General features: G+C 27.8%; 1 long non-coding RNA gene across 1 annotated transcript in view; it reads left to right on the top strand.

Annotated features, from left to right (window-relative positions):
* LOC111034938 overlaps nucleotides 1-10,913 on the top strand; it is a 46,949-nt gene extending 36,036 nt beyond the window's left edge. Inside the window, exon 3 of the long non-coding RNA XR_002604598.1 lies at nucleotides 10,393-10,913. This is a non-coding gene — a long non-coding RNA (uncharacterized LOC111034938). The remainder of the gene's footprint in view (nucleotides 1-10,392) is intronic.
* Nucleotides 10,914-27,353: the final 16,440 nt, after the last annotated feature.

Below are 27,353 nucleotides of genomic sequence, written 5' to 3'. Positions count from 1 at the left end.
TGGAGGTTTTTATGAAAAATGTTACCATTTCGTAATCAAATTAAAATGTAAAAAATGTTTTTAATTAAAATTACATTAAAAGTTATTTTGCTAGATCGTCTTTAGAATAAAAATACGCTTGCAGCTAAAGTGGATAATAATTTTTAACTGGATCTAAAATCATAAAAAAAAAAAATACTTAAAATATTATACATTATACACTTTATTTTGTAACAAAAAAATTGTACCTCTGTACGTATAAAAAATTAAATAAATCAACAACAAATAAATTTGTCCACGTTTAATAATACCACGCAGTCAAAGCTATTATCGACACATATACAAATGAAATTGAACAGGTATTTTAACCCGATGTGAAATGACTCTTGTTTTTTTCAGTCATCTACATAATTCATAAGATTGTTCCATTAGAGTCACGAATTTTTTAATTAAAATATATTCGGCGTAAAATATACTCAAACTCCGTGTAAATCATTCGATGGCGGACTCGACTGTGATTAATTCTGTGGAAATCCTGTCGACGTTTCTGAGAAATAACCATCACAGTAGTAGTTTGCAGGTTACGGTTCACCACCAGAATAAAATTTCAGCCAGTGACATCTGTTATTGCCTGATCAAATACAACGAGATTTCGTGTATTTGTTACAATCGTTTATTAAAAAAAATTACCATAGAACGAAAACAACATGCTGCAGGTAGTTATTTTTCACACATAAATTTATTCGCATCCGACTAATCTTAAGGTACCACGAAAAAATAAAAAAACAAAAAACCGGACAGCCATTATATTGGGCACTCGTAACTCTTCGATCATTTTGGCGCAGGACACTGGTATGATAAATTATTTTATATTTTATGTTCTTATAGATTTGAATCCAATCATGATAAACCATATTTTATATAGTATTCGAAAAACTTATCTGAGTATACACAGATTGGTTTACTATAAATAGAGTTTTAAATATAGTTGGTTTTTTGCACATTCAGTTCCGAGAACATACAAATTATGATTAAAGATTTTGAACGCTTAGTGAAGTAATAATATAACCTTGTATTAAAACATTAATTTTTGATACCCCGTAAAAGAATTTTACTATGTAAAAAAATATCTAAAAAATACTACCAACATAAACTTAAAGTAATTCGTCATAATTAAAAGGTAAACCCCTTAAAAAACTTTTCATAACAGGCTAGGTTGTAAATTTATTATTAAATGCTCAGATTTTCGTTGCATTAATTTTGCAATACCTATAATATATAAAGTCATAAAATTTACAATAGGAAGGAAAGAGTATATTTTGTCAGAAAATTAGGTATTTTAGGTACAGTGTTTATAATTGGTTAACATTTTTTTACGCAATTATCAGAAGTTTTAACCCGAACTTAAAAAAAAATCGTTGCAAAAATATTGAAAAACATTGATAAACGTCGGTTTTAATAAAAGTATAAGCTAGATAAAATATCCGATGCTGGAATTTGCTGCATGCTTATTATTTTATCTCTTCTCTCTCACCAAAGTAAAAACTATACAATATCAGACAAATCAATAATAATTAATTAGGTGCGGTATACGCTTCGTTTATGTTATACCTGAGTATTATAATATATTAAAAGTGTGAAAATGGCGTAACTTGAGGATTTCTTTTAAGGGTGGTGTGGGGAGAGGGGAGTATAACGAGAACAAACATTACATTCAAAGGAGATGATTGTACCAAACATAATATTATATACCTATACCATCAGAACATTTTTGATATTGTAATGTAATGCTACCCTGGAGCAATTATATCTTAAATAGTATACGGAGCTGACTGTCTGAGGTTATGGCTTTCAAAATATAAACTACCTACTGGTGTTTCTGAAAGTATATCTGTAATTTCTAGAGAAATAACAATTTTTTAAATAATAAAAAACAAAATTAAATATTTATAATTTCAAATTCATTTTTTATCACTTTATGAAAATGTCAAATCCGCATTGGTTGTCGCGTACATTTAACTGACCCCTCATCCATGAACTTTAAAAAAACTATGCAAATAATTACCATGCCATTAGCATGATTTTTTCATGACTATTATTTACGAATTATTTATATAAAAGTACGAGAGGGCTGGCATAATGTGACTCCAGCCCCCATCCCCCAAAGTGAAACTATAACTTTTTTACCAAATATTAGCGCCAGCATGTTATTGACATGAATTTGTATGGTATTTGTTCTTAGCTAATCAAATTGTCCTTTCAACAACTCATATTTCTGACTAGGGTAGGCTCTGGACATAGCTGATACAACTTTAGTTCCTATCATCTTACCAGAAGCTTTTGGGCACATATGAACAAAAAGGGGTGCATAATGTAAGCTCCGCTACAAGTACCTTTTTTTTGTGTACTCCACCACGAAAAAAACGGGTAAAATTGGGTTAATGTATAGAAAATCAAGTAACAGTATACAATTAATATAATATATTATTATCAAAACAAAAAATAATAATTTTTATAACAATAATCGTCCACATTAAACAATAGTTATGAATTTATGATCATATACCAAAAACATAGATAAAACTCAAAAATAAATAGTTAGAAAAAAAATATAAAATTACAAACCTCACAGAATAAAATCGATATAATATAAAGACCATTTTTCAATTATTATAGTTTATCGTTACCATTTTATAATCTTATCAACTGTTTCATCCCATCTGATAAGCTATGACAGTCATGCCAAAGTAGCAGATAAATTTTTTTTAGAACCAAAATTGATGACTTTTCATACACCTGAACGGAATGATAATATGTGTACAATATTGTCATTTGTCACGCAGATACCATAACATTGTATTGTTCATCTCAAAAGCATTCAATAAATTTGAATTATTAAAAATAAATTTCTGATTGTGAGAGGGCGGTTATAACACATACAACCACTAAATATCCAAATTCCCTTGGTCATACCACTGTGCATAAAGGATAATATACTGTATTGGATATATATAATTTATATTGTGGTTAAATATTATTATTATGATATTATGAGGACCGTATAATCAGTATCACTAATCCGCCACACATTCGACCAAAATAATGCCCCTAATAAATTACTTGAAAACGTTTTTATTTTTTTTATAAATCACTTTATACAATAGTACCTAAGTTTAATAATTCCATAACAAAAATTCAAAATGGCTCACCGGCAATGGTTTTTACCCTAAAACAACATTATCTTATTCGGCTGTATTATTCATATGCTAATATCCAAACATAGTGTTAGACTTCGGTAAGTAATTTTTTGTTCAACTATTTCATACCCGATAAGTGTTAAGTTGTGTGCAATGCATTAAATCTACAAAAATGTCTATAGATTTTGTTTCGAATTATTTAATTTGAAATTTTACACTATATATACGAACTGGAAAAATGTATACCTAACAAATACGCACTAAAAACTCTAAACAGTTCAAAATAAAAGTTTCACACTTGAAGTACGTATCTGTTACATAGATCGAATTATGTACTTGAAGTGCTTTGTTCTAGAGCACCCAAAAAAACAAAAAATTCTCTTTGCATTGAAATCCGGGATCCGCATGAACACGCAAATATATTCAATATACCTATAATATTTGTAATTTTTTTTCTAAAAATAGAGATTATTATTTAGTAAATATATCATATATTAAATACATGGATTTAATTATATGTACGATTGCAAAAATGTGGTTTTATGATGTTATAAACAGTAATATATCTATACGCAAGTACTCAACTTGTATAATAATAATATGTCAAATTAGTAATGATGTTATTAGTAATAACTAATAATGTATGATAATTTAACTTCATAACATATTATTGAACTATCACTTTTAATAATAATTATAATATCATTTTAATACATTTTGACGGTTAGTATTTTTTATTTGTGTATTGATAAAATATGAATGGCAATTATATTATACATTTATAATAATATGCAGAAATGTTAAAAATGCCAGCTATATTAATGGCACACGCCAGCGCCACAATCAATTATATTATATTATTATTATAATAAAACCTGCGTAGCTGTGCGATTCATCTCAGCTGTCGTAGGTGACACCACGTATTTTAAAATGTCCACAGAGTTTCCCACCATCAATTAAAATATGTTTTTTTACAAGTCTTAAATCACAAATTACATCATAAATTGTCTAATAACGTTTGTAATTTATTATTGTTTTAATTTTTTAATGTTCATTATGGTAGATATAATATTATATTTATTATAACAAATTACCTGTTCAGGTTTTGGACTATTTGTTCTGATTTTGTTAATGATCTCAAAAAGCTATTAATGTGATTGTCTTTTTATGTTTTGATATTTCTTTAAATTGTCTTATAATATTTATAGTTTTTATATAGATTAGTAGAGTATATGATTTTGATTTAATTTAAGTTTTTGAGTGGAAGCCAAACTGAAATTCAGGCTTATTATTTAAAGTAAAATATATTATTCATTTCTATTGCTAGATCTCTCAGTCTAAATGAGATTAGGTAAAATTTAATTTTGACAATATCGCAATGGCTTTTTTTCTCGTGTTCAGTAAATTGTCCAAGTCACCGAGAAAATAGTTAAGCTTTGAAAACGTCGCAGCTGGTTCACTAAACGTTGCTAACTTTTTCAGTTTTTATTTATTTTCTGGCCCTTTTGAATTTAAATATATTAATATTCTTTAACAAAACAACATATAATATTATATATACTAACAAATGACATAGACTTGGAAATTTAAAGAAAATAATCCCACCGTCTCCGATCATCAAGATGAACGATTTGATTTATAATAGCTACACATAAAGTCTAATCTAAACTAGCTAATGTTGTTATACCTACCTATTGAGGTTACTATGTTTTATAAACGAGACTATTCAAATACGATTTAACGTTTATAATTGCATTCTACAGGATACATTTTTTTTCAAACAAGGATATTTAATTATAATATTTCCTTAGTTACTACTTTTTAGATATTAGTAAACACAAATAAATTTTATCCAATGTTCATATGGTTCTGTTAAAAATAATAAAAACATAAAATTACCTACTTATAAATGTCTACAAAATAAAACGTATTATTCTGGTATTCATTTTTGTATTCAACCACTTATTTTTGCTCTGAAGCCTATAACAACCATATTATATTGGTCCATATTAATTTATTACATACTATGTAACTGAACATGAATATGAAATAAATTGATTTGACCTTTCCTGTGTAATAAATCGTACCAATATTATGGTTTTACCGTTCAACAAAGTTCCGATTAATATTTGAATGTAACTTAAAATAAACAAATTTAATAAATCACTGTTTTTTAAAGAGAATAATTATTTATAAAAAATCCTGTTCAGTACACGAGTAAAAAGCAAAAAAACAATACATATTTTTTGCCATTATATTATGAATATTGGGACGGAATAAAAAGTTCAATGTAAATGATGCATTGCGTTAAATTATTCGAAAGAACCTTTAGTGGAAATTCCGTACAAAGTTCATAGAAACTCAATGTATAAACAACGTGTAGTTACTACTAATTTTAAAGGATATAACATAGTTTAATGGTTTATATATTTTTGGATCTTGTTTGCACAATGTTTAATATTTTATTCGCACAAGTGTATGCAGGCGAAGTACCTATATTAAAATTTATCTCCAAATCTTTTCTATACGAACAGCGTACGTATTAAATGTAAACAAGTAATTGCAAATATCACAGGGATCATGTTAGACACTATACTCGACATAAAACTTTTACATTTATTACCACATTTGATCACTACGAAAAACGAACAGCGAAGGTAGACTACAGTAAAAGTAAAAACACGTGATGCATATGATATGCTTCAAACTTTTGTTTTAAAAATATTTCAAATAGATTGTCAAAATTAGCGAGAAATGATGAGGGAAAACCTCGTTCGAGGCCATACGTGAAATATAATAATACCAGTATAATATAGTGAGCTATACTGAGTTCTATCGAAATACCTACCTACGACCTACCTACTCATAAAATACTTTGTACAACATAATATTATTTGGTTATATGATATTTTATTGATTTGTTGAAAATAAATGTATGTGTACTGAATATACTAGACCAAGTGCCTCGCTAACCACCGTTTGGCGCATTCACATTTTAAAATTTCTTTTCAACTCGGCCAGACATGTTTTCTATCCATAAAATATAATATGATTTATAGAGCTTTTTAATATTTAGCACTTCTATTTATTTGACTTTTACCACTTTCTAGAGCACTGCTCCGAAGGTAAATAAATGTGAGTTACTATAATAGAGGAACTGTAATTATTACCTAATGTTCGGTATATTTATGTTTTGTTTAATAAATCTATAAACTTATATGTGCGATGCATTGTACAAAAAAAAAAAAAAAAACAAACGTGGTTTCGAATCATTGTATATTTTTACATCATATTGTATTACTAAACAAACAAATGCAGTATTTGATTAACATAAAAAAAAAATGGACATTGGCATTCAACGCATCATTGGTTACTGTTTTAAGGGCGGTTGTTTTTATTAGAGTTTTATTTATTTCATTTTAAATTTTATGCGCTATAAAACAACGAACAATTCTCTTAAAGATATGCAAATATATGTACCTAAACACGATCTTAAAAAATATTATTATATGCGTTTATTTAAGATTTTGAAATATACTTTTTAAAGTTGAAACATTAACAAATTTATAACCCATAAACAAAAGTAATTATTTGATTTTAATAATTATCTATAAAATATGTACATAATATTATATATTTCGCCCAAAAATACAATTGTTATTATTGAAAAATAAAATATAGACCAGACGTCATACGATTCCCAGTGCTTTAATATGAATTTATTGATTATTTTAATTTTTGGGAAATTAAAAATTATTTATTAGAAATGTGACTTGCAAACTACATTTTTGTGACTATCTCAAAAATATTTTTTGATTCTTTTAATATACCAATCGACTGAACTGATAAACACAATATTTATAGGTATTTTTTTTTACTACCAAAGTAATATAAGTCTCAATCATTATGTGTGGACTTAACTCATATTCGTTTAATGATGGTATAATTTTGGTATTGTTGTGTCTTTGTCTACATTTTAAAATCTATCATAATAATATATCAATAAGTCCCTGGTAGTAATGTTAAACCTAGAATTCCCTTCATTACGAAAATTGATTGTCAGTATTGGCACAGTTGATTTTGAAATTTCTACGTTCGACTGTGTTATGTAATTACATTATAGGTAGGTATATATATTTTTAATATGTTTCAATTTATTTGTAGTTTTTGCAGTTGTTTTCACTTCTTTTATTTTATCAATGATTTTGTTATTAAAAAAAAGCTAAATATACAGTTAGGTACAGTAACTGAATACACAAAACATTGTCTTCGCTTGGTTCCGATTGAATTGAGAAAATCACAATTAAAACACGACCGCGACGTGCTGTGAAATTATAATATACACAATTTATTTACATATACGATTATTTACATCTCTCATTAAGGTTTACTTACATTTGCGTTCGCTCAAATGTACATTGTAATTAAAGTGAGTACTATGTATGAGCACCTATGTCAATAATATAACTATTTTCACCAATATACTGAGTAGCAAGTCTAGAGTTTTGATGGTTTGTGAGATTATAGAAATGTACTTAAAATAAATCAAAAAAATTATAAAAACCATAGGTTAACAACTAAAAATTATTTTTAAAAACTAATTAGGAAATAAATATTTTCTAACTTCTAAGTGATGATATTTGTGACTTCTGAAATTAAAAAAATCGAATTAATGAATTATAAGTCAAAAAATATAACTCAGAAGAAAAAAATATATGTTTTATAGGATATCCCGTGTGGTATGAATCGAATTTTTGAACTATGTAGATTCCTGTTATTAGACTAATGGAAAACAATAAATAATTAAATGTTGAAAAAGTCATTTGAGTTCTACATTATTTGGTGGCAATGTTTAGGTGAACCTGAAACACAATGTAATATGAATACTTCTGTTGGTACAATAATGATGACATCTTATTTCAAGACGATAAATAGTTATTTATGATGAAATATGATCAATATACATAGGTACTCTGAGAAATTTGATAATTGGGAGATAGGTGACGTTCAAAAAGTACTATTCCCGTTTTATAATTTTTTTGAGAAACACTATTTTTACTGTGGATTATTGATAAAAAGCAAAGAAAATCCGCATAGTAATATTTCGAACCGTTTAAAAAACATTTGAAATTTAAATACTTACCAGTTACCACGTTTATTTATTTAAAACTGTCACCTCTACACTACAACTATATGTATACCTATGAAATGTATACTATTGGCCTTCCAGGCTTGGAGTCGAAATTACATTTTTCTATTTCAATTTAAATTTTGCTAATCGATATTAGTTTTTTTCTGATTAAATTTAAAAATAATGCACTGATTTTTTAAATTTATAATTTTTTTCTGATTTTAACACAATTTTAAACAAACTTCTTCTTTTTTATTTTTATTTAAAATATCCATTTTACGGTTTTACGATTTAACCCTACGAGCCATATCCGCATATTGGTTTGAGCGTTACATTTTCACTTTGTTTTACGTGGCTGTGAAACAGTACTAAAAAAATGGAATTACCCACCGAATACCGGTGAACATTATTGTTTGAACTGTTGGTTATTGTTGAATTTTTAATTTTAATTCAATTTTAAATTAATTTGAATATACGAGTTATAAAAAAATCATTTTTTTTTTTGATATAAATCGTTAATTAAAATTTTTTAATTTTGATATACAGGTTGAATATCATTACAAACAATTTCAAATTTGATTTCATTGAAAATTTTTATTAATTTTTGTTTGATATTTAAAATTGATTTTGAAATTAATTTCATACCTATTGGTAATTAGTAATTACATAGTATGTTTCGATAAAATCATTATTCAATACATAGCTGACATTTTTTTTTATTGACATTAACTTCAAAGTGCCTTCAATGCCATTATTAATTTCTATTAATGTTTGTGAAATAAATTACTTACCATGTTAAAATCTAATGGTTTATTGTACGTATATTATGTGATTGTAGAACCCTAAATTGAGTAACAATTAATTCCTAGTAACTAAGGGTGTTGTTAAATTTCAATTTTATTAGTCGTACATTTTAAATATATTTCACTGAATTATACTTTTCACTGTAAAACTGAAATAATAGCTAAAACAGCTATATAATAAACATGTAGATCATACACATGGCAGCTTGCTCATAAACACACCTATACGAATTGAAAATATACTGCACTAGTAAACGAGCATTTTCTCTGAATTAAAATATGCAGGTTTGTATCCAAAACAGAGATACACATTGGGGCCTTACATTATTGTTGTATAACATCAACCAATGTTTGTATTAAGCTTATGAATTATGTTAATAATATTTATTTATACCTACATAATAACGCATCAGTGCTAAATTATTAAGACATTACTGTTAATAGAAAGTTATTGTACATTTTCATTTTCATTAGACTAAAACCACATACTGTACGACGTTGCACACTTTTTGATATCAACCACATTTTGGAGCTAAGTTTCTTTGTATTCATTGGTTTTAAATTCGGTGAATTACATTTTAGAACTTAAAGTTAGTTGCAATCTTAGAATCATGTAACTATTAATATTATATTATATTTTACACTAATGTACTATGTTTCAAAAACTTCTTAAAGTTAAAGTTATAATATATTTATTTTTATAATCTTATAGTTGTGTAATAAATAAAAACATACACAAAAACTAATATGTAAAGCTTAAAAATAGAAATTTCATATTTTAATATCTTCATGTCTTAGTATTAACAATACAAACGATTTATTTTACGTTTGTGATCATGAAAGGTCTTAACTATAATATTTATCTTATTAATTATATGTTTTAATGTTGCTTAAAATTAATGGGCAATATGTCCGAAAAACTCACTTTGCCCTTTACCTTACCTATGCATATTATTTCAAGATACTGTGACATTCCGTCACGATTGTTAATATGGCATCTGATACTTTACCTAAACAGAATAGTACCATTTTTGTTTGTTTAGAACTTCAGTCTAAGTATTTTCCAAATATACTCTACACCGACAAAACCACAAATGTTTAGATCAAATATACGATTATCTATGAGTAAAAAGACTTCTAGTACCCAAATAAATTAACAGTGATTTGTGAATGAATACAATACAATGGTAAGTAATGACAGTGATAACAAGCTGAAGCATTCATATTGGGTATAACACTTGATGTTTATTTTAAGCTTAATCAGTGGATTTATGTATTGCAGGTTTCGAGTCTACCAGGAATTTGACATTGATTGAAGTGGACACGACTACCTAGTTAAAGATGATTCATTGTGAAAATACGGTATTTTTGAAATGGGTTTATTGAGTGGATCGTTTTACTGTGATATTTGTGCATCATATCCACAAGACTATCACCTATAATTCCAAATGAATATCCGTAAAATTGGTTTTTAATCTTTAGACGAAATGGACACTTAAAATTGACACCGTCAAAATAAAATATAAAGAGAATAACAAATATATATATTTTTATGAGTGGCCGTCATGTTACATTTTGTCAAGCAAATTATTATTATGTTAAACAATCGATATACGAAATAAAAGATAAAAAAATACATTACGAATGTGAAAGGTGTAATTTGCGAGCTTACTTTTTTTTTTAAGTTAGCGAAACCGTCTCGACGACCTGCCTATTGGAAGAGTCATTTACTTTCATATTTATAATGGGTATTTTTCATCTGAGACCAAACGTGAAGGATATTTCTTGAAAATATAGTTTTAAAATGAAATGCGTAGTAGGTATAAACAAAGGTTGTGGGTAGAAGGGTGGGTGGGCGAAACCGCTACTTCGGTCCACTGCACGTTACTGCAGGCTCCACCAGAATTGGAGATGAATGTGTTTTTGTAACGTTTACGTCAAGATCCTGGTGATTTTTTTTTTTGGTATGTTTCCATAAAGGCACAACGCTGTATTTGAATCTAAAAATATTATTATTTTAAACGTCAAGAAAGCGGTGGGCTAACGATATCGTCACCATTCAAACGATTGACAGAAAACCATGACGTGGTCAAAGGCTTTTATAGTGAATGTGTTATAATAACAAGTCTCTCTGATGTTTGACTGATTTGTTTTAAACGACATCGTAAGTATAAAGTTGTACCTATAACCAATAATATGAATGTTTGGATGAAATTATGCAAGCATGATATATTGATATACTTGGACCTGGTACATACATCTCTACTGGTATTTTGAGTTAAATGTTTTTGTAAATAATGTGATAAATATAATTCATTTTGTTTTATCGTTATTATTTTGTGGTAGGAAATAACTACTGTGATACAGCCAAAAACCGTCTTCATAACTACAGAAATTGATTACCAACTATATTCACATAAGCCTTGGGCTGGTTGATTGGCCATATGATAAACAGTTTATGATATTATGATATGTCAAAAAACGAGTTCTAAAATAATACATCATTGGTCAATAGCTTGAGACTGATCAAACTTTGTGCTATTACATAACCTGACTAAATGATGAATATTATAGTTAACCCCGTGCAATGTGAAAAGTCAATATTGGTTCAGTATCTACTATCCCTGCAAACAGTTAGTTTATTGGCTTTTATATAGTTTACAAGGTAAATTTTCTCGTTCGTTTGATATCGACATTAGAAACAACACGAGTAAAAAAAATATCCGAGTGAGCTCAAATATCCACAGTTTTAGCTCAATAAAAAAGAGGGGCATTTTTACATTGTTCCAGACGTAATAAAAAATAAATGTATACACATCATATTTTTATTATTTTCATAACATGCAATGTAAACATGACAATTAGTTTTTTATTCAAATAGTGTGTGACGTTGTTTATTTAAGTTTTTTTTTTTATAAGTACAACATTAAATTGAATGTAGTATTTGAATTCATAAGTATTTTATGGTATTTAAATTAATTTTCGGTGATTCAGAAAAATTATAAATTGTAATTTTTTTAAGTTTCAATTATTTACTAAATATACCCATGCAAATAAAATGCATATTTTTATAATTGAACTATTAAGTGATATACTCAAGTGGTAGGTAACTACAATTTTAAGCTAGCACTGACTGTAAAAAATATAAAGAGGGAAAATAGCTGCAAATGAAAGTTTCACAATATCTACATAATATTCTGACCTGAACAGATCTCTGTAATATTGTGCGGTTGGCGACTCGTGCTATTATGTTTAGCTTTATGCCGTTACATTATAAGGTCTGGTTTGTACCATGTGATATCGGGACGTCTAGTATAACTGATTAAATAATATAATCTAATGTAGAACGAGCCATAACTGATTCGAAACAATGGGAGTAGTGTTCAAAACAAAGAAGATTATATAAAAAAACGTATGTAACAAAATACAAGTAACCAAAAACATAACAAAATACAATTTTAGAAGATAATATAGTCACAGGGTAATATGCAATAGGCTAATAATATGTGTATAATATTATTTTATGATAATGTACCTATTATGGGCAGCTGGCACATGCAAATAAACACAATTTAAATATTATCCGTAAGGTTAATATTTGCCTATACTGATGAGAAAATTGACATTTGAAATAAAAAAATTGTTCGGTTACTTTTCTAAAATGCAATAACACGGCCAGCAAACTGCAAATACAAACCATTTATTGTATTAAAAAGATTTCCACCGAATAATATATATAGGCCAGTAGGCTACCGAGGTTTGATAACGGTCATTATGAGTCATTACCGTGGTGCACAATACAAAATATGTTCTCATGGTAACGCCGAAAAAAAAACATGAAAACCATAATCCACGGTTGTCGTATCTATAATATAACTGTGCTAGAATCCATAACTTCCAAGATTAATAATATTATTATCGGGGACTGGTGTGATACGACGGTTGTTGGCCTCAGTCACTAACATGTTCCGAAGTCAAGTATCGGCCTGCGTCGCAAGTTCCGGGATGGGTGACAACACAGATTTTTAGTGACAAATCCTCTTCCTACTTGCATGTGTTCCTCGACACACCGAAACCACTCCACAGAATGCCAATGGCCATAGTCCCCAATGCTTATTGTTACTATTGTAGTCTGTGGTAAATCGTAAGATTGCTGTGAAGTGAAAAGTGGTATTAAATAAAATAAACCTTTTACGGACACAAATCGCAAATTATTTATCATAGATTCACTACTTGAATTTAATTAATAATATCGGTAAATTATTAAGCCCGGACTAATACAACAAAAATAAAAACAAAGATTTCACTAGGGCATATGCTATAGTAGTGCTAACATATTCGGCTACTGCATGGTTCGTGATATTTGTGATTACGATTTAGTTTGGAGGTCATTTTAATGCCGATTCGATTTAACGGCGCTTATCATCAAGAACACTACCAGAGATTTAATTTAATAAAAAAACAAAATAACAAAGTGTTTTTTTTTAAATTTAGTATTTATTAAATTAATATAAACGATTTGTGTTATTTTATATTGCCTTATTTATATATTTACCTATATTTTGTATGGAGCGAGTGATTTTGTTGAATTTATTATTTCATTGCACACACTATGATTATTATTATTTTTATAAAGCAAAATGTTTTTTTGATAGATAGTACGTAATTTTAATACTCTTTCCATTTTTAATTATTTTAAAATTGTATACGAACATTGTGAACAATTATTTACCTATCTTCAATCAAATAAACTTTTTTTTGATCATCACTGATGAGTTTTGAATTTTTGGAATATGCTCTAAAGATAGCTGATTTCAATTGAAAATAATTACACATTAAGTATACACATGCATTTCAATGGGTACCTATACTCTCTTTATTCTATACTATGATTTGTAATTAATTAAATATTTTAATGTATTGAAAACATCAGTTTACGGAAACTTTGAACAGTATTTTATGTACAGGCATAGTAGTGTCTGTCTGGCTCATGACATGGCTTATGGCCCAGTAGTTTTTAATGGACCCCAATGCTCCATACAAATTTAAAACAAATATGTAGGTACCTTATAATACATTTCAATAAAACTATTTGGCATAGTAATTATTTAAAAAAAATGTAAATAATGTTTTACATATTTTTTTTACAATTTGTACACATAAAATAGAAAATAATATAGCCTTATTATTGTAACAAAAAAATCAATAAACATAATATACAACATAAATTTAAAAAAATTATAAATTGTTATTAAAATAGTAGTTTTTTAGATTTATATTGCTGGGAGATTATGATATCAAATATTATACTACATATAAATTAAATGATGACTTTTTAAACAATCAGACAAGTTAATGGATCCAGATGACGTTGGCTAAGTTTAGTTTTGAAAATACTTATTCACACTTGACTTGTGTGCATGGAATTAGAAGAACGTATTTGAATGCTATAGACAATGCTTTGAATAATCCAGACTTATGGTTAGTTAAAAAATAATTTTAAAGGTCTCACTCTGTCTCATAAGTGATTTAAATATTATAAATGTTCGTATGACACATATCCATGACTTGTGACCATTGCTCAATAATATTTAAGGGAAAAAAATAAATGACAAGTGTTATTGGATCAATAATCAAATAAAAAATGTTAAAATCAAATATGAATGTAAATAATAATAAAATGTATGGTGCCAGGGTATAATATAATAATAATATTCGGAAACAGTTACCTACTGGTGGACAGTACATACGTCGAGACACTCGGACATGAGCATTTTAAGGATCATCCAGTCTGGAATGACATTAGAAATAAAATAAATTTTTCAACGTATTATCTCATAACACGATGTTATTAGATGAAAATTTTTAGCCCCCCTCCAGCAAAAAAAAATTAATAAAAACCATTAAACGTTTCCTCAACAATATTTTAGAAAAAAATGAAAAAAAATAAACTAAAATGTTAAAACAATTATTATGAAACAGTATGCATAGAGAAAAAAATGAATACATTTTATATTTTATACGATTAATATTATCCATCGATAGTATATTATGTTTACCATAATATAAACGGCTGGCAGCACCCCTGTGATTCATGTCATCTACATCATAGCATTAAATGTTAATATTGTTAAAAATGTATTTATTATTATGACGTTTATAAACCAGCAAAGCCATCAGCGAGTTTTTATTTGGAAATCATCCAACAACGGTGTTAGATCATTTTATAAAATTAATTTCTACATTTCATTGTTCTGCCAAGTTTACGCCAACAGGCAAAAGATCAACTTTCGAAACATAAATAAAAAATCACCAACAATATTAACAGCGACATTGACAAGCCCTTAGGTCATCATTAGAGCACTTTTCCACTCTGAAAATGTGTAATAAATATATTATAACAGGTTTAGGAGGTACATGGATGCATAGTGTAATAATTAATTTTTCTAAAATAAAATTCTCAGTATATAATTTTTGATATTTTAAATTGCTTTGAGAACAACTTATGTTGAACCTTAAAATATTCAAGGTTCTTTTTTACTGAGAAACAAAAATTCTATGAATATCAACTGAAAAAAAATAAAAAGTTGAAATTACACATAGCTATAAATATCTAAAACTAGTGTCAAAATATTTTAAAAATTTTACCATTTCTAGAAATTTGTAAATAACATAAAACAAATACGTTTTTAAAGTTTCCTGAATTTCCAGCTATTCCTTCTGAATTACAACAAAATCGATTTGGTCGAAAACTGTAGCTGTTGCATAAATATTTCAGTCTTCCTGCAGCTATTTTGTTTTTCCCTAGTTGCTTTTGCGATGTATCAGACCGGTGGCGGTCACGCGGGTGCTGTGTGTGTGTGTGTGTGGGGGGGGGGGGGGGGCGGGGCAGATTCCCCCATGACCTTTTTTTCAATATTTATAATAAATAATAATTTATATTTATTTTTCTCTGATAACAAAAATAATCAACTATACTACTATAGTAAATTTCCACTGTATACGTCTATAATATTATACACTGTATTATCTAGACTATTATTATTATTATTAGTTGTCTATACGAAATATACAGGAGTTATATCTCGCTTCATGATCGAGAATGTTTTATAACACCCTTCTCCTCGCCCACCAGTTAGATTAGGTTCATCGGGGAGTAATAAATATTATAACCGCAACCGAAGTACTGCACAGAGTGGCAACAAAATATCATGCTATAAAGATATTGTTATTAATACCTATGATTAACTAGGTAACTTTTAAAAGTTTAAATTTTTAATGCACTTATCTCATACCTAATCATAAATTATAATTTTAATGAACAATTAATACTATTCGTGTAAAAAAATCAGCCATATCCCCTCTATGACAAAACTATTTGACCTCCACATCATGGGACTGAACTTAATTGAATGATTTTTTTGTTGTTTATTGTTATCGGGTTGTAGTACTTCATTTCCGTTTTCCTTACTAAGGAATTTTTATAGCTACCAACATATTAATATTTCTATTGAACGCTTATACAATAACTAGACTTATAAGTTATAACGTGAGAAAAAAAGTCCACCAGGGAAGACCTATATATAATATGTAACGCTTCAGTAAATACGCCTCAGATGTTGTCTGCATAGGTTTAATGTCAATTACAATGTATGACGCGTGTTATGTGCGTCGTCGAACGTGATAATTAAGTTAGTATTTTCAAAACAAAATGTAGGTATCATAATGTGCAAAAGTGGGCTAGTTAATGAAAAAAATCAACTCAAGTTAATTTAAGTTAAATGAACTCTCAACACCGTTAAGTTGGAAGTTAATAATTAACAAGTAGTATATTTAACTCGTCAAGTTTAAAGTTAATATAAGAAAAAACATTATCTTTATTCAGTTATCTTTATTCAGTTGTAAAATATCAATGTTAAATCCAAATGTCATATAAACTTTTTGAATTAGTACTTGGATCACATGAGGAGCATCTCGAATCTATCATACTCATTATACATGCTATTATTTTAACAGAAATTATGGTATAATGACTATTATTATTTCGTAAGTATTAGATTATTTTTATTTAAAACTGCGAAAAATACAATAGTTAAGCGATATAAGTATAAAACCATTAGTGGGCACCAACAATTTAAAAAAAAATTTTAATTTTAACTTACAACACAGTAATTTTAACTTTACTTACAGTCTTAAATCAACTGAAAAAAACTGAGTTATTTCAACGGTCAATTTTCCTTTACTACTTAAGATCTAAAGTTTAAAAAAAACCGACTAACTAGTGTTGAATTAAAAAATTTAAAAAAATACTGTCAACGTTTGATCATATAATATAAGTTCTCGATAGTTGATTGTGTACCTCTTATATCATGTACTATTGTACATTTGCACAGTACATGATGATAGAAGTATTCAACTAACAGCTACTTGCTACCTGTCTTTTAGTGGGTAAATACATATTTTATACACCTGGCAGACGACCCACTAAAATGCACGCATTGCAGTTGAATAAAATAAAATATAATAATATAATTAATTGATAAAATCATTAAAACCAAAAACGTCAAAAACATTTTTAGTGCCCATTTTTAAACCAACTGAATAAAGGTAAGTTTTTCAAACAATACATTTTAAACTATAGTTAAGTTGTTATGTTGAAAGAATATAACTTTTCCACCAGTGCCCGCCTTTGATCAATGATCATACATATAATATGTACTAGTCGATTGGGGTACGTCTTATGGCGTATGCATTTGTATTGTGTACATAACGATAACAATAATGAACGTGGAATACAGCTACCTACCTGCATTCGTGGCTATATCTATATTTTATACACCTGACAGACGACTGCCTACCCACTAAAACACACGCACTGCAGTTGAATAAAATAAAATATTAAAATATAGCACAATAAGCAGTATCAGCTGCAGCGTTTTCCATTAGTGCATTTTATAATACAGTTCTTCCATAAATATGGAAGAAATGCATCTATAATTATATCCCATTGGCCATTATGTAATTTTATTGAAGGCTGAAGGTACCTTCATTGACATCACATGAATCAGTTAAATTAAAGCTACCCTCACACATGTAACTGGTCCAGTTACCAAGCAACCTCAGGTTATTGTACAAATATTATTTGTTTTTAAAATTTGATGAGTCGATTGGTTTGACGTCGGTTGTCATCTTTTTAAATAAGTAGTTTGAATAATAAATGTTCACAAAAATTGATCAACAAATGTATGTGCACAGCATATGTGCAAGTAATTTGTAATACCATCTCTACTGATAGAAAAATATATTTTCACCAAAATTCGAATTTATTATTTTTTAGATAGTATGTATATGTTTCGATAGTAATAACATTGAGATATAAGAAGCCCCAGAATATTCCATTTTGATTATTTCACTAACCTACTTAAACCGTTCAACGCGTAGTAAGTTAGTAAGTATTCAGTTCGAAGCTACCTAATAACAATTATATATGAAAATAAAATACATAGTTAGTATATTGTATTATAATAATTAATATTAATACAATGAATGGGGTAAAGTGTTATGTTATTGGCACAGGCATAGAGTTATTAACCTAGTAATTTTATCATTCTTATAAATAATGTTTGATGATGGGTTTTAGGGATATTTTTTTTTACTTTTACGGTTACACTGATACTGTGTATTATTGATCTTTGTTTTATAAATATTATTTATTTGATTTTTCACAATTTTATGTCATAATGGAGCAGTTTAGGTGTCTATAACTGACAAACACCAAATTCATAAGGTGCCACCGCTGTATAATAACGCTAGTACGAAGATTACGTCAAACTTTGTAGGTATTGATTAACTGCATGTTAGGTGAAGAGTAGTTAGAAATACCGAAAATTATGATTGTCACTCGAGTACGTCGACGTTAACGAGGGTACTGATGAAATAATCGAATACATTGATACTCATTATGGTGCAAATTACAGACACTATTTTCGGATACCTGTGGCAGTGCAAATTACACATTTACACGTCTTATTTTGTTGAAAATTACGAACTCCCATCAAAATCAGAGTCTAACGTGACTTGCATACAGAGTCTTCATCTCTCAAACAAAAAAAAAATATCGAAGTCTGACTATTTCATTACTCATTAAGCTTGGGTGGTTTACAAGTGAGGCAAGTTTTTTTGGCTCCTTCTGAGCCCTTAACAACAACCAATAACACATTTCCTAAGTACGTGATTTTATCGATATGAGACTCCTAGAATTAAAATGGGTAAAGCATACTATAGTGATACATTAATTATTAGTTTTTCGCTATTACATAGTTTGTATTGTATAACACATTGAAACGTGAAAATAATATTAATATTAATAATAAACAAGTATAAAATGTAGTGTAAAAACGAATAATATTTTATACATAATTAATATTAAAATAATAATATTATATATGACTCACGAGGGTAGTTCTTACTAAAAAGTTTCACCGTACACTTTATTTAAAACTACTTAGAGAGAAACAACTTTTATTAAATTAAAGTGAGCTGCTCACTATGTGAGTTGCCAATAGACACAGCATATACTCATCAATATATGAACACATAGGGACAGAGTGCAATTTACAATAATTATTAACAATATAATATAGTAGTATGGTTATATATCTTTATTATACCGTTATTATAATAAATGTCTTACCTATTTAATTAATCTATACGCTCGTATCAAATGTAGGTAAGTATAATATGGACCATATTTTAAGAAAGTACTAGAAAAATGTATTCAAAAAGACAGGCTATTACTTATTATAAGTCCTGTATGTAAAAACAAATTAATGAACAAAAAAAACACAGTTGAACTGTGTACAAATAATGATTTAATTATAATCGATAGTTATAATTGCGATAGCGTATGAAAACAATTTAGGAACCATTGAATTATTCTGGAGGGAGTAGCCAAACAAATTAGCCTAGGGGAGAAAAATCTAAATATGCTATACAGATAGTGATATAAATTCAGTAATATCAATTGTTATTGGTTGGGTTAAATTATTAATATATCAATATAAGATCCTGTATAATTAAAATGGTACTTGGTAGTTGGTGGTCATAAAAGTATTTTTAGTTTGGAGACAGGAGATTTTTGTGTTGCCATTCAAATTGTTTTACATTGCTAGCTTCCTTTCAGTCCTTTCAGTGATGTTGCTATATTCAAATCACTCAAAGAAAGTTGAAAACCTGTTGTAGGGAATAACAAAATATCATCTAATCCAACGGTTGAAACGTAAGTATTTTTGGAACAATTTCAAGTGAGCATCCATGATACAATTTTACTTTTGATAATTTTAAATTTTGTATTATACCTTTTTTGTTTTCAAGTTGTAAACAAATCTTGCTAATGTAATTATTGCATTAGTTCATTATAAGTTGTTCTTACAGCAACCTCAATATGAATTTGTTTTATAGACATTCAAGTTAAAAATATATTGGTATACAAAATTGGATATTGACAAAATTATCGATTTGTTATTTTGTTGTAATTCAAAAAATATTACTCGTGGGGATTTAAACCTTTTGCATTAGGTACATTTACATTTTTATTTACTTTACACCGGTGGCATAACCTGAAGTTTTTTTTTTTTTTGAGGAAAAATATAACAAATATTTTGTACCTATTGTGTCATAAATACAGTGTGGGTTCCCTTCTACCCCTCAAATAATTTACTAATAATACATCTATTCATGTTAACATTATATTATAGTAGTCCTTGAAATTTTGTACAATTGTAAAATGATTGAAAAAATATCGAGTTACTTATATCCGTAATACAGTGAGCAAAAGTTCAAGCGTAGGTACCTATATCACAATATAAATATTTAAAATACAAATTAAAAAAATCCTCAAGCCTTATAAATAAACGTGTTATAAAAATTCATCGAATTGCCGTTTAAAATATGCCAGGGGAGGATAAAACGATGTCATTGCCCCATGATAAAATGTCAATCATTGCTCGCCCCAGAATACTCAGATAAAGCTATACAAAAAGACATTTTCTAAATATTTTTATAAGTGTTAAGTTATTTATACCTTGAACTTATTCATATCGTTCTACACTTCTACGGCATGCCAGTATTGATTTATAAGTTAATTACAACTCACAGTATCATAATGTAAATAGGTAGGTATGTGATTTATTTTTGGAAAAAATTAGTCCAACTTACATACATTTAAACTAAAATATTCCAGGTCTAAGTAGTCTATATTTTATAATATATTACATTACATTATAATATTGTGGGTGATAAAAATAATTGTAAGTCATATCATAGTTTTATAAAAAAGTATATGTTTTTTAAAGAGAGTCTACCAGTTTATTATTGATATGTTCTATAATATTCAAAATATTTAGATTAATTGTAAGCTACTGCCTACTTGTACAATAAATTACAAATAGTAAATTGAACATATCCATTACTAGGTACTTCCTCAATGACAATGTACAGTGGAAACTTCCAAGGTCGATACAAAAAGTCGGGATCAAAACAAGTAAGAAAAAAAATCTTATAATCCGTAAGTTGCTGTTTGAATTCATATTGTCACCAGCCACCTCAGCTTTCTCTCCTCACCACCCAATTATTTATTAAATTGAATGTGCCAATCAATAAATCATTATTATTAAAACATAATTTATAAGACAAATGGGTGGGTATAGGTAAATTCAATAATTAAAATGGTGCTTGTCAGTCATACTTGCAACAACAGACCATTTTAGCTCTTTCAGATCTTAAGTCACTATGTATATTTTCATATCATATATTGATACTAAGTAGGTAATATGCATATAGACACGAATAAGATGATATGGGTTTACTTGAGTCCACGTTGCACGCCCAAATGGACTCATCATAGACGCGACTAGACCTCTAAATCCAAGGGGCGCTAACGTGTTGTAATATTTATTGTAAATTCCACACACACATCTACAACTAATAATCTTACAAATCTACAATTTTCAATACTTATACACAGGGTGGTGTAGGGGAGGGGGGAGTTGGCATTTGTCACCAGCCACCTCAGCTTGGTAACATCACTCCGAGCTTGAGAAACCGCTGTTGGTGACTCTTCAATTTATATCTGTGCCCCTGGGTGCCAAAAAGTATGCACAATAATAAAGTATACTTATGCACATTTCAACACACTTTATATTAATGATAAAAACAAAATACTTATATATTATAATACCCGTTTTACCAATATAATAAGATTTGACTGATAAAAGGCATGGGGGTTCAAAATACACAGTCCACCACAGCATCACATACCGTTGTTTGATGCGACCCTTTGGCTCAAAATAGCCCAAACAAAGCAATCCATTTTTTTGTAAAGTGTAATTTAATGGTCATCGTTTTTAAATTGTAAGTATAGATTAATTGTAATGATTTTAACGAGTACAAATTATGAACAAAAAAGTTCTTAAAAAGTGTTTTGGTTTTTCGGTAAATGTTTGATAGTATTTATTTTTAAAATTTTTTTTAACATCAAATTGATAGTATTTCACTATATACAAATAATGGTTCCACCTAGAATATACAAGGGACACTAAATTTGGACTTGGAGGTGTTGAATCAGAACTTGGCGTACTGTAGACCCCCCTCCCCTTCCACCCAATGGACCTGATCACTGACAGAATTGCCATTATTCATATTCTGTGCAGTGCGGTTTTACACAATTTATATTTATAGCGTCATCTTCAATAATCATATCTAGAATTGAGGACAAACGAGACAACGTAAAACGTCACAATTAAATATTATGACAATATCCAAACGTAATTACTGTTGATACATAATATCATTATTTTTGCACGTCAGCTGTGAGTACCAGCTTTGAACGAATAGGACCCCCCAGATATCATGGATATCAAAGTGTATCATAAATGGCATGAACATAATGTCATAGTGGAGAACCGAGTGATGACTAAATAATAATGTACCTATTATAGAACTACAGTATTATATGGATTTTTGTGGGTGGCAAATAATTTATTTAAAATTTTTTTTAACAGCAAAATACAATCATTTTTGATATGTAATTAAGTAGGTACCACCTACCTAATTAGGTGTACTTTAACATCATTTTTTTCTAAGTGACCTCAACATTTTCTTTTACATGGCCCACAGAGTTCAAGATGCAGTAACTGTTATATTATGCCCCTACTTATTGTTGTTCCTATATATGTTCACGGCATGTTGCGTATTAAAAAAGACGAAACGAATTATATATTTATGAACGCAAATTGTGCTAATACAATTATAAACTACAGCTAAGTAAAAACGTCATAAATTATAATAATTGTAAATCATTATTTATAATTTGTTTTCTTTTTTGATATTACGCATTTGGTGTAATCAACATTTATTTGAAATGTTATGTTCTGCATAATTTGCTGTGCGTAAAGTACAGTTAATAATTATATTAAGAAATCCATATTTAAAATGTTATGCAATTTCCTTTAACTTATAAATTTATAATTTATTATACTCTGAGCATACTGGGTTACAGAATATATTAATAAATAAATAAATAAACATAAGATAATATTTAATAAGTATACTAATGTGTATTGTATATTATAACTATTTTACTATTCATAAAAATCTTTACATTATTTATGAAGATTTACTAACCTACAAAAAACTTTAAAATAATTTTAAAAATTAAAATTGACTAAAAACTTTCTTGAAAAAACACTGATAAAATTTGGTATCAAAATCTTTGCGAAAAAAAAAAAATTAAGTACCACTGGTACAGACATAAATACCAATAATACACTTTTAAATAAATCAAATTTTTGTTTCTTACTTTAAATTTTTAAAAGCATTTTTTTACAACGGCTGATTTTTAAAAGATTTATATATATTTTTTTGATAATAAACTGAGCAACGTATAGGTAATAATAATCAAATAATGAGTTTATAACATAATATTATACTAGAATAATTAGAATAAGAAGGCAGTATATGTAATTAATTAAATCATTCGTAAACCCGATGGCTTATGTTGCCGAAGGCCTTTTATCAAGAATAAAAAAAAAATATATATAATTATTATACTTTTATATTTATATTTATTTGTGTTACATTTTATTTCAATTTGTAACAGTTTCAAACTCGATGTATCTCAAATTACTTTAATAACTTATACAATATATTATTATAGTCCTATTGTAGCGGTGTTTTCAGCATTCTGAATTGAGTCGGGAGGAACCAATATATTTATCATTATATTTTAATAAAATTTCCCGTTTTCAAATCTAAAATTCCTAATTCAAAAAGTCTAAAAACAAAGTATATAAAACAAAAATGTACCTATACTACCTACTTACATTGTTATTTATTTCATATTTGTGAATTATGTTTTGCAGCTTTACTTAAGACACTTAAAAAACGAATTGTCTAACGAGTACTGTTATGTATTAAAAAAAACACCAACAAATATGTGTACATTAAACAATGAAAGTTACTAAAATAAATTATCGTTGAAAATGTTATTTCTCTTAAATAACTTGAAGATTTTTCAAGCATTTTTACTGAGTGTAAAAAAGATAATTTAAATAATAAAGGAATGTTACAAGTTCTTATATGATTTATGTATGTTCAATAATAATATAATAATAAAAATAATTGAGGTTAAACATCGTTGTTGAACCTAAGTATGATATCCAATTTCACCAAAACTTAAACTTCAGTAGCTTATAAAAAATGTATTTTGCCTTACGCTAGACTTGCATATAAGTTCTAGGAAAAAAACTCAAGATGGATCCTGCATTAAATATTTAAGTCTTATAGGTGTTTTATTTAGTTCTATGAATTTTTAGCTACCTAAATAATAGTTTATAATGTTTATATAATAATTTTGTGATTTTTACGAATTTCGTAAATAATTTGAAGTTCATAATTTATAGAATTTATAACAGTACGAGGAAATTACTTAAATATGACAAAAAAATGACAATACAATTTTAACATGTTAAATACCTACATGTCTTATTATTTATAAATTATCAAGTAATGTAGTCACATGTATAGTAAGTATTTAAAAAATGTTCACAATATACATACTCAAACGGACCATCATATTTTTTCTATTTAAATTAAGTAATAATAGAATAAACAAACTTCTTGAACTTATTTTTGTTTTTATTACAAACAATAACACAATTTAATGTCTTCATGCAAATTTAAATGGTAGATAGATACTCTTTTTCAACATCTTTGAATTCCGATTAGATACGATATTTTTGTTATTTTGCTCAAAATATTTCATACATTTTTTTTTCATAATCAATGATTTTTTTTTACCAACTATATTTTTGTTTTAATTTATTTGCCAAGCAATGGAAGTATTGGTTTTAATATAATAACTTTTTGAACTTTTTTTAGCATAGTTTCCCTTGTTATCAACATGTTTTCATGCGAAAGAAGTGCTCTAAAAGTTTGACGTAAAATATCTATATTATATTATTATATATTGAAAGCCAAACTGCACAGACGGTGAATATATATTATTGAACAAGGCAATTTTAACATTTTCAAGTTTTTTTTAGAAAAATGCCCGAAATCACGAAGAAATTTGCATCACGCTGTAGTCAACCTATACAGGGTGATTTTGTTTAACAATTAATCACTCTATTTCTATGCTTAAGCCTTAAATTATATTATATTACGTTATCTTATGTTCAAAAATTGATCATCGAATTTTTAATTATATTAATCGAAGACCTTATTTACGAATAATTGAGATATTTTGTACCACTTAAGAGGACGCTACACCCGCATGTGTTATCTCCGTCTTACAAACGTAGAACATAGCAAAAACATATTTTGCGCGGGAAAGAACCGAGAAAGCTACAGTCATAATTAAGAAACGAAATTTTCACCACATAAAAAGGAGAACGTTGGCTGTGCAATATCGTTTTTATATTTTCGATATCGGAAGTACAAAAAAAGTTATTCAAGTTTGAAAAATACAAAAACAAATGTATTTTGAAACAATAATAACTTTTTTCATATAAGTGATATCTAAAAATTAAAAACGATATTGCACAGCCAAAGTTCTCCTTTTTATGTGGTGAAAATTTTGTTTCTTAATTATGACTGTAGCTTTCTCGGTTCTTTCCCGTGCAAAACATTGTTTTGCTATGTTCAACATTTGTAAGACGGAGACTGCACATGCGGGTGTAGCGTCCTCTTAAGGTTGATTCTATGACATTACAAACTTCTGTCTTTCAAATAGGAACCCATTTTTTACTTTAAATATTCAGCATATATATTTTTTTGACAATTTTGATGTACCTGTCTAATTCAGAATTCCAACGAGTAGTTCTTGAGTTATATGAGTTCGTGTACTTACTGAGCATAATATGTCTATGGTAATAGGTTGAGCAAAGTTGAGGGATTAGTTGATTTGAATATGTTAGTAAATACTTTCGATCCATCCATAAAAATATTTTTGAAAATGTTCCAGGTAGAATAAATACTACATCTATCACTTATAGTTTATATTTTTGTAAAAACCGTTTTTAAGGATTATAATCCTTAATACAAACATTTTAATAACTTAGAAACTACTCATTAGAATGTTGGTTTAGAAACATCAACATTTTCAAGAAAAATAAACACTAAATAATAAGTAAAAATAGGGTGGTTCTCGGTGGAAAAAAAGGAGCCACAGGACACTTCTTAAGTAATACAAAAAAATATCAGGAATTTGAAAAGTTAGTCTTTAAATAAATCTACTTAAAAATTCTAAAAATCAGAATTCTAATTAATATTTTGGGGAGAGATGAAGGTGAGTAAGCTTAAAAAATCACCGTACATAATAATAAATACCAAATATTTCTACAGCACATGGTTTGGAAGACATCATCATCATCGATTTTTACTTTATGCCGGCATTTAATATCAAATATAAATAATATATTTACCATATTATATTTACTAGCAAATAATATATTAGTTTATAACGTACCCTTACATTATGATGTATCGTTATATTTTCAAATTTTCGAATAGCCTTCCCCAGTGGCCCATCCCGTACTCTCCGGTTCCCATCTAACCAAATATTTGCCATACGAAAAACTAATCTACAAAGACGTGTGTACCTATAGTGCACAACGGCTCATCAACCGTTGGAGATGCTTTAAAGTAACGACGAGAACTCGATGTGTGAGTGTGTATGGTTCCGGT

This window comes from Myzus persicae, unplaced genomic scaffold, assembly GCF_001856785.1.
Source record: "Myzus persicae strain clone G006 unplaced genomic scaffold, MPER_G0061.0, whole genome shotgun sequence".
NCBI lineage: Eukaryota > Metazoa > Arthropoda > Insecta > Hemiptera > Aphididae > Myzus > Myzus persicae.
Note: the sequence above shows the minus strand (reverse complement) of the source record. Positions and strands in the feature narration are given on the sequence as shown.